This window comes from Peromyscus maniculatus, chromosome 5 (genome assembly GCF_049852395.1).
Source record: "Peromyscus maniculatus bairdii isolate BWxNUB_F1_BW_parent chromosome 5, HU_Pman_BW_mat_3.1, whole genome shotgun sequence".
In the NCBI taxonomy this organism is placed as follows: domain Eukaryota; kingdom Metazoa; phylum Chordata; class Mammalia; order Rodentia; family Cricetidae; genus Peromyscus; species Peromyscus maniculatus.
In genome coordinates, this window is record NC_134856.1 from 67,370,618 (window position 1) to 67,386,635 (window position 16,018).

A 16,018-nucleotide genomic window follows, 5' to 3' on the forward strand; every position below is an offset into this window, starting at 1 on the left:
TTGACATCTTTGCCACTTCGTGACTCTCAAATTTCTCAGAGTACCTTATAGTTCTCTTGTATAAGAAATCTGTCTTGGGAAGTGGTAGGTCAGCAACTTCTTAAATCCATGGTGCTATTTTTTTTTTTTTTTTTTTTTTTTTTTTTTTTTTTTTTGGTTTTTCGAGACAGGGTTTCTCTGTGTAGCTTTGCGCCTTTCCTGGAACTCACTTGGTAGCCCAGGCTGGCCTCGAACTCACAGAGATCCGCCTGGCTCTGCCTCCCAAGTGCTGGGATTAAAGGCGTGCGCCACCAACGCCCGGCCCATGGTGCTATTTTTAATACATGATACTTGTGCTCTTCTAATGCCTGTGGTGGTTTCTGCTAAACCAAATTTGCTGCTTCCTCTTTCTTTAATTCCATGGGTATTAATTTTATGTTGTGATAAAACATCATACTGAAGACAGCTTGTGCAAGAAAGAGTTAATTTTGGCTTATGGTTCCATGGGGTTAGAGTCTATAGCAGCAAGGTGGAAGCAGGAGGCAGGTATAGAAGCTGGTGCAGGAAGCTGAGAGTTCACTCCTTGAATCACAAGCATAAAGCAGAGAGAGAAAGATTGGAGAGAGAAGGGAGTAAGGGACAAGAACACCCTGAGAATGGTGAGGCTTTGAAACCTCAGAGCCTGCTCCTGGTGACATACATCCTCCAACAAGGCCACACCTCCTAGACCTCCCCAAACAGTGGCACCAGCCAGCATTCCAGTGTTCAAATACATGAACCTCTGCTGCCTGTATCTAATGTTTGTATTCCTGTGTTTTACCATGTAGTTGTTGGTTTTTTTTTTTTTTGTTAAGTTTATATCTGCTGTCCCCCATCCTAGGTTAAGTTTACAAATTAAAGATCTTTCCTAGTATTCGTCTCCAATAACATTTACCATAGCCTGTAATAGTGTTCATTAATGCTCCTTTAGCAAAATAAGAATGTACTTGGATTTCTTCCCATCTTGCCCTCTGGCATTGATTCTCATGGATACTTCTGACCCATGTTCATGGCAGCTAGTTATTTTTGTTATGCTCTCCTGGCTGCTATCTTAGCCTAGGAGAATACTGAACATAGTGCAATTAACAAAATACAGTCAGTTCCAACCTCAGAAATAATCTTGATCCCTGAAGTTCATGTCTGATCTGTTGTTTGGAATGCAGAAGGCATTTTCCACAAAAACAATGTTATAAATAGTGGTTAGTTTCTCAGCTAGCACTCCCAGGACTGTTTAATTCATAAGCACCAGTGCCGCTTCAACTCTAGGCAACTGCCATGTATTATGCTGTTTGGTAGAGAAGCTGTACCTCTGTGTCTGGAAGGCTCTAGAGATGGGTCATGAACTTCATGGGCTGAGCTAGAGCTTTGGTAGTCATGCTGGCTACTGTTCTTCCAGTGCAACTTGGCTTTGGGGACTGTGTCATAGACATTGGTCTATAGGCTCTTGACACTCTAAACCAGTGGTTCTCAACTCATGGGTCATGACCCCTTGGAGTTGAATGACCCTTTCACAGGGGTCGCATATCAGATATCCTACATATCAGATATTTACATTATGATTCATAACAATCATAAAATTACAGATATGAAGTAGCAATAAAATAACTTTATGGTTGGAGGTCACTACACATAAGGAACTGTATTAAAGGGTCACATCATTAGGAAGGTTGAGAACCACTTCCTTAAACTGAGGGAGAAGCACTCTGGCTCTCTAGTCCTCCCCATGGTGGATTAGGATGGGCTTGGCTGTCCCTTTGCTTGGTAGGGCCTTTTAAAGCAGGTGTAGAGAGATGCAGAGCTGTTTTACTGTCCCTTTCTGCTCATCCACGCATAGCATAATACATATGCATGGGAAATACATAAACATGGAAATCATTCTATCTATAAGGAAAACACATTAATAGATATTTGACATCACGTCAGGTTTTGTGAACAAGTGATTATCATTTCTACATGGGTATAATGATGCTTCTAGTGAAAAACATGTCACTGTGTGCATAAACAACCCTCAAGGTTGACAGCTTAGGTTGTCAGGTATAAGAAAAATCACTTCATAAAATTTAAGAGAATTTAATTTATTCAGTGATCATTAAGTGTTGTGCACATGAGTACCTGATTTATGCTTAATATCGTTGTTAAAGCTAGAGGCTAGGAAGTGTGGACAAACGATGCTAGAGAAATACAGGGCCCAAGGTGTTAGAGAAGCATCCCCAGTGAGAGTGTCATTGCATAAAATAATTTACAGAGGAAATTAGTGGGTTTGGGATGCCCAGAATGGCAATCCATTTGGATTGCCATGTTTCTAAAGGTAGGGGTTCACTGGGTTTCAGAAGAGTGGAGGAGCTGTGACTAGAGTTAGGGAAGGAATGATATTCTTGGGGACAGTCTGCCTGACTAGAGGGCTAGAGGCAAGCAAGCTGCCACCACTGTCTGGAACAGAAGAGTTAGGTTATGTTGGGTGGAGTAATAGGTGGGGAATTAGATAAGTGCTTCAGTCTTGGCAGTTCAAGTGTCACCCAGATTTCTTAAAGCTACAAGTCTCAGAATCTTATCTCAGAACTTCAGTAGTTTCTGGGGCATGGGCTACCAACCTATTTATTTTTTACAACTCCCCTACTAGTTTTTAATATCCAGCTAAGATTGAAAACTCATGGATTTGAAGTATTGGCCAAACTTAGGAGAGCCAAGAATGCCCTGCCAAGGAGGTAGATCTCTGTCCCTCTAGCAGTAGGGAGTCAGCCCTCAGGTTTGTGCAGTGGGTGGCATGATCAAATTGGAGTTTGCTAAAATAAATTGATTTTTCAAGTACATTGAATGGAAGAGAAGTAAGAAACAGCTTGCCTTAGAGTTTGTGGTAGTATGAGAAAAGGAGAGGAGTCACATTTTAAAGTATACTTGGGTATGTGGGAGTTGGTGATATCAGCCTTGACCCCAGCACAGTTTGTATCATAAACTGATTATACAGCCTCATCCTCATTAATTTGATCTCTTTTTTCTTACAGCCTGGCAACATCAGCAGTAATTCCAGCCAGTTTGATTTTAATGGAAGAAGACCATTGTCTGCCCATGTACATGTCTAACTCATAATAGTAAGTGAGGTTATGTGTATGAGGAATATGACCTTTAACATAATCATTAAGAAGCATTTAATAACCTCCCACATATGCAGTAACACAGCCTCAGTCCTACAGGATTACTCCAGGAGTCAGAGTCATGTGTATGAGGTAGTTGTTCACATACTGTTCTCCAGTATTAAGTTGAAATTTGAAGTCATACTGTGCATTTTAATGTTTTGGTTAGTTAAATTGGGCAATTGCTTGCTTTTCTGGTGACAGATCTGTGTTTGCTTCCCAGCCTTAGCACCTATCTTCCTTGTGCATATGTTTTTCTCCCCACACATATCTGTGACTGGTGCAGCCCCTTGCTATAAACTTTCCAAATTTAGTATTGGCTAATATTGCATGTTCTCAGCACTAGTGAACCAGAATGCATTTCTGTGCTTTTACCTCCTCCCTGGTCCGAGTATATCTTGGTAGTGCACTGAGTATTTCCTTCCATTTGTCAGAAGCAGCCATTAGCACCTGTGCTGCATCAAATAGGTCTGAACTCTGATATGTGGTGATATTTTGTTTGTGCTCTAACAAGTAAAGCTTTCCTGGAGATCAGAGTGTGAAGCTAGCCACTAGTTAACCATAGAGGCCAGGCAGTGGTGGCACATACTTTTAATCCCAGCACTTGGGATCTCATGCCTTTGATCTCAATACTTGGGAGGCACATGCCTTTAATCCCAGCACTAGGGAGGAGGAAACTGGAAGTCATATGGCTGGGTGGAAAGAGGAATGTAACGTGGGTGGAGACAGGAGCTTGGCCCCTTTTCAGCTGAGGAGTTGGTGTGGTAAGAGGTGGCCGTGGCTTGCTCCTTTGTCTCTCTGATCTTTCAGCATTTACCCCAATATCTGGCTCTGGGTTTTTATATTATGACCAATTAGAATTCACACTACATCAGTACATCCTCATTGCCAGTGAGCACAGTAAGGTACTAAGTAGGAGTATGATGTACTAGACTAGAGTTAATGTCACCAGTCTCTGAACTATTGTGCCTGTAATTTGAAGGTTTAAAACAAAGTCACCTTTTTGCAAATGTTTTCACAAAATTGCTTTCAAAAACGTTTTCAGGTTTCTGGGAAACTTTAATGTTTTATAGGATAGAACACTCTGAAAGATAATTATAACTACTCTAATGTAGATGTAACCAACTGTCTTATTAAATAAGAAACACAGAACCAATGTAAAAGAGAAAGCCAAGAGGTCAGAGCTCAGAGCTAAAATCTTACCCTTCCTCCTGCTGTGTCCCAGCTTCCCGAAAGAGAGCTATTTCCTTGTGTGTCAGTTGGTTCAAAGTCATTCTGCCTTCTCATTGGTTGTAAACCCAAACACGTGACTGCCTCGTCACTGTCTGTATGTACAGCCCTCTAGGTCTTAAAGGCATATGTCTCCAATGCTGGCTGTATCCCTGAACACACAGAGATCTATGGGATTAAAGGCATGTGCCACCACTGCCACACTCTTGCTATGGCTCTAATAGCTCTGACCCCTGGGCAACTTTATTTATTAACATACAATCAAAATCACATTTCAGTACAATTAGAATACCACCACACTCTAATCCATTTGTGCTCCCTTCATGTATACATGAAGGATATGAGAAATTTGGGGCACCCAAGACTTCAGATCTGAATCTAGAAAGGTACACCTCCTCAGTCTTGAGCTCCTAAGAGTTTGTAGCTCCTCTGTATCTATCACACTAGCTCATGACAAAGAGCACACTCCCTGGTCCTGAGACGCTAACTCCATTCTGGTTCCTAATGCTAGCACTGCCTGTTTCCTAGGTCGAGTGGGCAGATGTCTCTACTAGGACCAGGTCAGGTAACATGCAAGGGAGGAATGGACTTAGGAAGCAAACAAAACATGTAAGGCAGAGATTCCTAGGTATGACACCTGGAGCCAGATTTGGTCCCTAAATGTGTTTTATTTGACCTGCACTCTAGTTTTTGTTTTGTTTGTTTTTAAAACATCAGATAGTTACTAAGTAGTGTTATTTTAACTTAACTAATTTTAATGCATAAAACTAGATGGATTCTAATGAGAACTGGAAGATGAGTTCTGTGCATGGTCCTGTTCTCCCTTGGACAGCTGTCATATCATCTGCAAATAGCGATACTTTGACTTCTTTCTTTCAAATTTGTATCCTTTTGATCTCTTTTAGTTGTCTTATTGCTCTAGTTAGAACTTCAGTTACTATATTGAATAGATCAAGAAAGGGAGAGTGTAGATGTAACCAACCGTTGTATTAAATAAGGAACACAGAACCAATGTAAAAGAGAAAGCCAAGAGGTCAGAGCTCAGAGCTAAAATCTTACCCTTCCTCCTGCGGTGCTCCCAGCTTCTTGAAAGAGAGCTATTTCCCTGTGTGTAAGTCGTTTCATAGTCATTCTGCCTTCTCATTGGTTGTAAACCCAAACATGTGACTGCCTCGTCACTGTCTGTATGTACAGCCCCCCCAGGTCTTAAAGGCATATGTCTCCAATGCTGGCTGTATCCCTGAACGCACAGAGATCTATGGGATTAAAGGCATGTGCCACCACTGCCACGCTCTGTCTATGGCTCTAATAGCTCTGACCCCCGGGCAACTTTATTTATTAACATACAATCAAAATCACATTTCAGTACAATTAGAATACCACCACAAGAGAGTCTTATTGTCTTATTTCTGATTTTAGTGGAATTGCTTTGAGTTTCTCTGCATTTAAGTTGATGTTGACTGTAGGCTTTATTATGTTTAGGTATGACCCTTGTGTGGCTGATCTCTTCAAGACTTTTATCATGAAGTGGTATTGCGTTTTGTCAAAGGCTTTTCCAGCATCTAATGAGATGATCATGTGGTTTTTTTCTTTCAGTTAGTTTTTATGGTGTATTACATTGACAGATTTTTGTATGTTGAACCATCCCTACATCTCTGGGATGAAGCCTACTTGATTATGATAAATAATCTTTTTGATGTGTTCTTGGATTCAGTTTGTGAGTATTTTATTGATTATTCTTGCATCAATGTTCATGAGGGAAATTGATCTGTAATTCTCTTTCTTTGTTGAGTTTTTGTATGATACAGGTTTCAGGGTGACTGTGGCCTCATAAAATGAATTTGGCAATGTTCCTTCTGTTTCTATTTTGTGGAATAATTTGAGGAGTATTGGCATTAGCTCTTCTTTGAAAGTCTTTTAGAATTCTGAGCTAAAACTGGTCCTGGCCTTTTTTTTTTTTTTTTTTTTTTGGTTTGGGAGACTTTTAATGACTGCTTTTATTTCCTTTGGGACTATAGGACTATTTAAAGTGCTTATCTGATCATGATTTAACTTTGGTAAGTGGTATCTATTGAGAAAAATTGTCCATTTATTTTAGATTTTCCTATTTTGTGGAATACAATTTTTAAAAGTATGACCTAATGATTCTCTCAATTTCCTTGGTGTGGTATCGATTGTTATATCCCCCCTTTTGTTTCTGGTTTTTGTTAATTTGGATATTCTCTCTTCATCTTTTAGTTTGTCTATCTTGTTGATTTTCTTAAAGAACCAATTCTGTTTCATTGATTCTTTGCATTGTTCTCTTTGTTTCTATTTTATTGCTGTCAGCCCTCAGTTTATTTCCTGCTGTCTGGTCCTCTTGAGTGTACTTGCTTCTTGTTTTAGTGCTTTGAGGTATGAGATTTAGTTGTTAGTATGCGATCTCTCCTATTTCTTTATGTAGACACATAGTGCTATGAATTTTTCTTTGAGCATCACTTTCATTGTGTCCAAAAAGTCTTAAATCTCTGGTGGTCTGATAGAATACAGTGGGGCATTTTAATTTTCTTGTACTGTTGAGCCTTGCTTTGTGACTGAGTATGTGGTCAGTTTTAGAGAAAGTTCCGTGAGGTGCTAAGAAGAAGGTATATTCTTTTGTATTTGGGTGAAATATTCTGTAGATACCTGTAAGGTCCTTTTGGTTTATAATGTATGTTAGTTCCAGTATTCTCTGTTTAGTTTTTGTCTGGATGATCTGTCTACTAGTAAGTGTGGGGTATTAGTGATAGTAGTCTTCCACTATTGGTGTGTGAAGGTCAGTGTGTTATTTGTTAATGTCTCTTTTACAAATGTGGGTGCCCTTGCATTTGGGGCATAGATGTTAAGAATTAAAATGTCATCTTGGTAGATTTTTTTCCTTTCATGAGTATGAAGTGTCCTTTCCCATCTTTTTTTTTTTTTAACTAATTTTTGTTTGAAGTCTATTTTGTTAGATATTAGAATATCTATACCAGCTTGCTTCTTGGATCCATTTGCTTGAAAAATCTTTTTTTTAACCCTTCACTCTGAGGTAATATCTATCTTTGATGTTAAGGTGTATTTCTTCTATGTAGCAGAAGGATGGATCCTGTTTTCACATCTGTTCTGTTAGCCTGTATCTTTTGGGGGGAGGAATTGAGTCCATTGATATTGAGAGATATTAATGGCCAGTGATTGTCAATTCCTGTTATTTTGTTGTTATTGCTGCTGTTGCTGGTGGTGGTGGTGGTGGTGGTGGTGGTGGTGTGTGTGTGTGTGTGTGTGTGTGTGTGTGTGTATGTGTACGTGTGCTCTTCCTTTCTTTGTTTTTTTTTTTTTTTTAGTGTGACATTCTTTATTTCCTGTGTTTTCTTGGGTGTAGTTAATCTGCTTGGGTTGGAGTTTCCCTTCTAGTACCTTCTGTAGTGCTGGATTTGTGGATAGATATTGTTTAAATTTGACTTTGTCATGGAATACTTTGTTTTCTCCATCTATGGTGATGGAAAGTGTTGCTTGGTATAGTAGTCTGGGCTGGCATCTGTGGTCTCTTAAGAGTCTAGAGCACATCAATCAAGGCCCTTATGACTTTTAGAGTCTCTGTTGAGAAGTCCGGTGTAATTCAATAGGTCTACCTTTATATGTTACTTGACCTTTCCCACTTGCAGCTCTTAATATCCTTTTTTTAATTCTGTATGTTTAGTGTTCTGATTATTATGTGGTAAGGGGACTTTCTTTTCTGGTCCAGCCTATTTGGTGTTCTATAAGCTTTTTGTACCTTTTATGGGCATGTCCTTCTTTAGGTTGGGAAAATTTTCTTCTATGATTTTGTTGAATTTATTTTCTATGTCTTTGAACTGGGATTCTTCTCCTTCTTCTATTCCTATTATTTTTAGGTTTGGTCTTTTCATAGTGTCCAAGATTTCCTGGATATTTTCTGTCAGGAATTTTTTGTTTTTACATTTTTCTTTGAAGGATGTATTTATTTTTTCTATCAAATCTTCAGCACCTGAGATTCTCTCTTCCATCTGTTGTATTTTGTTGGTGTTGTCTGTGTCTATAGTTCCTGTTAACTTACCTAGATTTTTCATTTTCTGAATTCCCTCAGTTTGTGTTTTCTTTCTTGCTTCTATTTCTATTTTCAGGTCTTAAATAGTTTGTCTCTTTCAAATGTTTTTTCTTGGCTTTCTTTAAGAGATTTATTCCTTTTCTCCAATTGTTTGTGTTCTTCTGGCTTTCGTTGAAGGATTTATTCATTTCCTCTTTAAGGATCTATATTATCTTCATATATCTTGTAAGTTTTTTTTTTCTGTGCTTCAGCTGTGTTGGAATATTTAGGGATTGCTATAGTAGGATAACTGGGCTCTTTCCTCGTGACTTATTGCCCTGACTATTGTTGATTTGTTCTTACACTGGGGTCTAGGCATCTGGGTTGGGGTGATTATAGGTCTAGGTGCCAATTTCTGAGTTTATCTTTGTTGGATGCATCTTTTGTTCCTTGGTTTCTATTTGCTCTTTGGTCTTCTGGTCTTTGTGGCCTGGATTTCTAGCAGCTGGCATGACCTCTGGTCCATCAGGGAATCTGTTAGAATTGGGGGCTAGACTTCTGGTGGCTAGTGTGGTCTTTGGTCCAGCAGAGGGCCTCTGCCCAGAGTTGGGGGTCACTGATGAGGAGGAAAGTGAGGATTGGGGATAGTGGGGTGGGACACTGAGAGAGTGGAGGAGATTTTCAGGTGGGCCACCTATTTGGAGTCTGGTGGCCAGTGTGGTCTCTGGTTCAGCCGTGAGTTTCTGCCTCAGTTTGCCTATCTATTATTTTGGCTGATGTGGTCTGCTTTTCTGGCTATATGGCCTGCACCTGTTCTTCTAACTGGTGTAGTCTGCAGTTGTTGTGACTGGCATGGCCTTCACCTGAGCAGTGGATAGCCACCTGAGGTGGGGGCTGGGCCATGGCATGGCAGTGGGTGTGGGAGATGGGGTGGGGAGGGTTGGCCCTTCCCTGGGTCTTTTGGATCTGAACTGAGGGCAAGTGCAAGAGTTAGATTTCTTACTAGACTATAATGAGGCAGAAACAATACAGAAAAGCAATGAGAGACTGCCAGGATGTTTTCTTGCCATTTTCTTTTTTCTTTTTCTTTTCTTTTCTTTCTTTCTTTCTTTCTTTCTTTTTTTTTTTTTTTTTAAAGTGCTGAGTTTGGTTTTGCTGAGATCCCAGACCAACTAGTTGCTCTACTGTGGTTCTGACACTTTATAGTTTATTTTTGTAGAATTCTTTGGGACTATGATATCAATGATTTTAAATTAGAATTCTAGAACTAAAAGGTATTCTTCTTACTCATCTTATAAATGAAGGAGCTGAAGTCCCAAGAAGCCTTGATTATCTATGTTTTACAGTAGTCAGTGTTAAGGGTCGGAAGAGATGCAGGGCCTTTTGGCTGTCAGTTTAGTGATCTTTACAGTAGACCCTCAGCTTTTTTTCTCCAGCATCTTTTTATGTGTAGGACACGTAATTTATTGTATTAGGGCCAGTTGTCAAATTACAAGTTTGGGTTTAATCTCCTGAAGCTGAGGGGCTTGTGGGATTAAAACCAGATAATACATGGATGGCAGGAAACATGATGAAACATCCTTGGTCAGACTCCAATTCTGTCCTCTAAGAAGAACTCCATTGTTTGCTGTTCTCTGGGACTAATTCTGCCTTCTGGAAGGTTCTTTCTGTCCATTATTTCCTAAGACCATGTTTATGTGGACATTGGGGGATATATACGTTGTTGGGTTTGAAATATACATTCTGTTTTCAAAGAATTTTAGTAGCTCCTTTTCACATTACCATGAATTATCTTGGCAAGCAGTATTTTAAACATGTTCTGTGACTCCACAGCACAGCTGCCTTGCTTTCTATCTCCATTCTGTTCATCTCTGGCTACTTGAGCAGTTGCCCTTCATTTGCTCATATCAGCAACTCTTGAAAGATATTGTGGTTTCATTTGGGTTTGGGTATTATTAACTACTGTGATAAATAGTCTCTACAATGCACAGAGCTTAAATTCAATTCAGGTTTACTACATTCCTTTACTGCTAGTAAAACTGTATCGGTTAATTAGTGATCTTCAGCAACGGGCCTTTGAGCTCACCAGCACCTAAGGAAGACCAAGAAACACCTCCCCTGTGCCTGAAAAGTTTCTGCTTGGAAGTTGACATCCAGTCATGTCACTGAAGTGTTTTAGGGGGAGAACCATTCACAAGGCCACATCTGGTGCTGAGAAGAGGGTTTATAATGTGATTCCGTAGCTGGATAGCTTTTTAGTTGGACATTTCCAGGGGTTGCTTTTATACTTTGCCAGGAGAAAATGAAATATGTGTAGGTTAATATCATGGTTTTTATTCTGCTTGAATAACAATACCACATTGTATTCCTTGTCTTCATGTTACTTCTTTCTGCTTGTGTTATATATATTCTGTGCTTTCTGGATTAACATTCAGCATTTAAAAGTAAAACAAAATGGTATTGCTATCTCTGTGGTAGAAATAGTCAAACCAAAAGGACTTTATTTGCCCATAATCCTGATGGGATTTAAATGAGTTGTGGGCGTAAATAGATAAAGAAAATTATGTCAGATATCGCCATTTATTCAATCTTGTACCAAAGGATCTGTCCAGAAAAGCAAGTCAGGATTAGGGGAGGAGACTACAAGAAAAGATGTGAAAATGAGAAGAAAATAAAATACCATTATGAGCACATGATGTCTATGATAAGATAAACCAATAATTAAAAAAGAACCTTTCAGAATTTCAAAACTTCATTATTAGCATGAATTGGATGGGGTTTTGATGGAAAGTCAGTAGAACAGCAGCTGCACTTCTGTAGACCAGTGACAACAGCCAGACAGCATGGAATGGTGGAACTTAGCACCCAAAGCCATACTGTTTATCAAAGCTATGATTAAGTGGGATGTAACTGTTCCTGAGACTGCACTCTGGTTGCTTCTGTTTTTCTACAGCTCCCTTCTAGTCAGGATCCATTTCAGAGTCTCACATTATGTCCAGTGTTCATCTCTTCAGTGTGTTTTGTTTTGTACACTCAACTTTCTTTCTTCCTTCCTTTCTCCCCCCCCTCGCTCCTTCCTTCCTTCCTTCCTTCCTTCCTTCCTTCCTTCCTTCCTTCCTTCCTTCCTTCCTTCCTTCCTTCCTTTCTTTTTTTTATTGTCTTAGAGAACTGGAGATTTTTGAAGAGTAATGATCATATATTTTGTAGAATGGGCCTCAGTTGGGATTTGTTTAATGTTTTATCAGGATTATATCACATCAGATCAGGGGTAAATTATATCAACATAACTATTATTGGTGGAGTTAAATTTGGTCTCTTGGTTAAGGTGGCCTCTGCCAGGTTTCTCCACAGTGAAGGAATGACAGTGGATCTTATTGGTGGGGAGTATGTTTCATCTTCCAGTAGATGTCAGTCTGAAGCTGCAGATTGTACTGAACCCTAGGGATAACCATGCTTTCTACTTTATGTGCCTATAAAAAAGTTCAATTCTAAGTTAGGCTCAGTAAAAGATTTTTTAGAAAAATAGTTAATGATAAATTAAAATAACAAAAGTGATAATATGACCCCTCCTTGTCTCTGTGTCATTTTTATTTTTGCTTTTGCAAGTCCATGGATTCTTTGCTCTGCACGTGATGCCTCCTCTTGCTCTGTACCACATCACTACCACACGCTTGCAGGGCTCATCTGTCCCTCCATGTTTTCTCCCTATGCCCATGAACAGGTTTCTGACTGCATTCTCATGCGCCTCTTCTTTCAGGAAGAGCCTGTATTTGTCCCAGGTGAGGGCTTGCTTTGGCTTCTGTCCCATCCCTTATCATCAACCTTTTAACTCTGCATAAGTGTGACAGCAACTTCTACAGTGGCTTCCCTCAGGAATTTACATATTTTTAATCCAAACGTGTCCTTGAGTCTAGAAAGCATTCCTTACTTCCAGTAAGTGTTTTGGTGTCGCTCCTTTGATGAGATACTTGCTTGCATCTTCATTAGGCTCAGTGCTGTCTGGCACATCTCGCCCAGAATACATCTTGTTTGTCTTCTTCCCACACAGCTGCTGTCTTGTCTTAGCTGAGTACTCATACACTGTAGCTTTTGCTGTTTGCATTCTTAGGTGCAGTAGCAAAGCTGGCATGATTTTCTTTTGAAGTTGCTTTATATGTCAGCATTCTTAACATATACTTGTGTTTTCTTTCTAAGTGAGAAACTTTTACTTTTTTACTCATAAGAAGTGTTCTACAGCTTTCACATATTCAAATTCCCAGCATCATTATATTTCTAAGATTTGGGGACTAAAGTTGTCTAAAAGAAGGGCTCCTTGTATCTGTGGTCATAAGCAGTAGATCTAATGATCCAGATGTGTCTGGCCAGCAGGCAGGAGGATTTGCAGTGTACATATACTGTGCAGATAAAGAATCCATCCCTGACACATAGCATCAGAGTATACAATTGAAAACTTACGGTATCTTTATTTTAGGAAAATAACATTTATTATTTTCAGTTCATGGTCAACTTTGGGTAACTAAAACCATAGAAGGCAAAACCACAGATTGGGGGCAAGGGAGGTGCTAAAATGTTTAATTTTAAAGAATACAATTTACATAGCAACACAATAGAATTGACTTGAATAAGAAAAAATTAGAGCTTTTTGGAAAAGTTACAAACTTTCATTGAATGGCATTAAATATAAATTAAATGTAAAGAACCCCTTAAGGAAATGGTTCTGAAGGGGAATGGAGATACAGCCCAGTGGGCAGAGTTCTCACTTACATTGCAGAAAGCCCTGGGTTCATTCTCCATACTACATAAACCAAGCTAGGTGGCCCAGCCTGTGATCTCAGCCGCTGGCAGATGCAGGCAGAAGGATCAGGAGTTGAAGGTCATTCTCAGTTACATAGCAAATTCAAGGTCATTCTTGCTTATGTGAAACCATCTCAAAAAATAAAATTTAGGGGAAAAGAAAAGACTTACCATTGGGAAAAAAAATGTTAATTTTTTTCCAGTGCTCTTAAAATTGAATCCCTAACAGATCAGGTGGGGGTGGGGATTTTGTCCTTACTATTAACATCTTAGAGAATAAAATACTATTATGTTTTTATTTTTGTTTTGATGATCTAATTTAATTTTGACATTATAATTTTGAACTTAGGAAAAAGGTATCCTCCAAAAATTATAAATGTACCCCTATGAGACATTTTCACCCTGTGTCAAGGACCTGTTTTTTCTGCCTTTGTAGCATGACTTAATGTAAACCCATAGTAATTAAAGCCATCTATATGTAAGAGTATACAAAATTACCAGTGGGAAAGACAGAGAATTGATAAATAGACCCATTTCTATGTGGAAACGTGTTTATAACACAACCGGGATATTGTAAATCTGTGGGAGAATGAATGGATAGTTTTCAGTGTGTGGTTCTGGGGACAATAGATTGTCCATATGAAAAAGAATGAGATGGGATTTTTCTATACATAACTGGGAAAAAGGTTAAACTTATAATTTAATTTAGATACAGTAAACATAATTGGAAAACTAGAAATTATAAATTTAGAAGCACAACTCAGGAAAACCTAGACTCAGAAACATAGCTGGCCAAAGAATCATGATGTCTGATTTTTTTAATGAATATGTTTTGAATATATTTTTTTCAAACCCTTGTACCTTTAAATGTAGATCACTCAGTTTATGGAAAATGTCTACTGCTTAATCTAATTAACAAGGCTAGTCTTCATTTTTAAATTTATCTTAGAAATCAGACATCTTTCACTAAATGTCCACTTGATTTTATAACTCAAATATGTTAATATATGCTACCATGACAACCATCACATGGCTGAATTCTAATTCTAATAAAAATAAGTAGGGCACAGAGCCGCACCATGTGTTACCTAGATATAGTAAGGTACTGTTCCCACAATCTTTCTTCCTTTGCATTCAGGAAACTCTTCCAGATAGATGTTGTTTAACAGTAAGTGATACAGCTGTGGAAGAGGTAAGTTGTGGAAGTAAAGTGTCCACACTTACTGTCTTGTTTCATGATAGAATAAAATTATATGTGCCCAAATACTCTACTTATTAACAGAATATAAAGAGACTGGTGAAGAACAGCATCTTGCTTGCAGTGTTCCATGAAAGGTGGATTCATGGGTAGCATTATTTTAATTCCCCCCTCTTTAGATCACCTTGGGAGTTTCTACATCCTACGAAGTAAGTAGAATAAGTCCACCATAAGTGGAATTAATGATACAACAAAACCCCCAAACTGATGAAATCAAAGCAAACTTTGGATTTTAAACTTCTTTGAGAGTAAATCTAAATATTGAATGAACCTGGTAAAGTTCAGAGGTAAAGGAAATTCCTCAGAGGAACTAGGCAGATGCTTTGAGACATCAAAAAACAAGAAAGGTATTTTGGCCACATGTTTCATTTAATGCACAGTAGTGAAGCATAATTATAAGATTTTAAAGAAAAGTTCACAGTACCCATCTAAACAGTCTCAAGTATAATTCATCAAGTTTTCTTGAGTTTATAGGAATTCTTAGGCCTTCATTGAGCCAATATTAGAAAACAGACTTTTCTAAACGTAGGTTTCAGGATAAAGATTTGATGCAGTCAGGACACCTGGTCTCAGTGCTGAAACCTTTTTATCATTTGTTGTGAGCCATTAGTGGATGACAGTGGCTTCATTGATTAATGCTTCTTATGATAGAACTAGCCTGTTGCTGAGGCCTTGGCCGTTCTCCACAGAGCAGAAAGGTCCATACTTCTCAGTAGTTTCATCACTGATGGCAAGGGTCTAAACAAGTTGCTTAAGGAACAAACCCATAAGTACTTTATTCTGTGCACAGGCTCAATCTCAACACAAAAATAAAATGGTGTTCTGTACCAATCCTCATGGAGGTGACAGGGTCTTGGGCATAATCTTTGCTTGAAAACATAAAGGTTGTTGCCAACATTTTGCCCAATAAACATTAACTTTGTATTTTTCTGTGTAGAACAAATTAAATTTGTTAAAGATCTTATATCCCTGAATTTGAAAAACCCTAAACTTTACCTTTGGATTGGTAAGAAGAATGGAATGTACTCACTCATAGGAAGATGCTAGATGTGGAACAAGATGCTAGACTGGACTGCTACTCACATCACCAGTGAGGCTACCTGGAAAACGGGACCCCAAGAAAGACACGGAGAAATGGATGAGATCTACATGAACAGCCTGGACATGAGTGGGAGCAATGAACGGTGAGGGTCGAGGGAAAGAGAGTGGGAGATCCCACCTGGATCAAGAACAGAGAGGGAGAACAAGGAATAGGAGACCATGGTAAATGAAGACCACATGAGAAAAGAAAGAAACAAAGAGCTAAAGAGGCCCACAGAAATCCACAAAGATACCCCCACAAAAGACGGCTGGCAATGGTCGAGAGACAGCCGGGACTGACCTACTCTGGTGATGGGATGGCCAAACACCCTAGTAGTTGTGCCAGAAACCCCATCCAAGGACTGAGGAATCTGGATGCAGAGATCCATGGCTAGGCCCCTGGTGGAGTGCTGGGAGTCTAATTAGTGAGAAAGAGGAGGGTTTATATGAGCGAGAATTGTTGAA

The 16,018-nt window shown here is 39.0% G+C and overlaps 1 protein-coding gene across 49 annotated transcripts in view; it reads left to right on the forward strand.

The window, feature by feature from the left end:
• Znf438 (zinc finger protein 438) overlaps positions 1 to 16,018 on the forward strand; it is a 173,805-nt gene that overhangs the window by 41,541 nt on the left and 116,246 nt on the right. For 47 of the 49 annotated variants that reach the window (XR_013051430.1, XR_013051431.1, XM_076572460.1 and 44 more), the window contains one exon: positions 3,021 to 3,107. The exons of 1 other annotated variant lie outside the window; for it this stretch is intronic. The gene's annotated coding sequence lies outside the window, so the exon portion shown is untranslated. Of the gene's footprint in view, positions 1 to 3,020; positions 3,108 to 9,602; positions 15,658 to 16,018 lie in introns of those variants that run through there. One more of the 49 variants, XM_076572454.1, reaches the window with a different exon arrangement.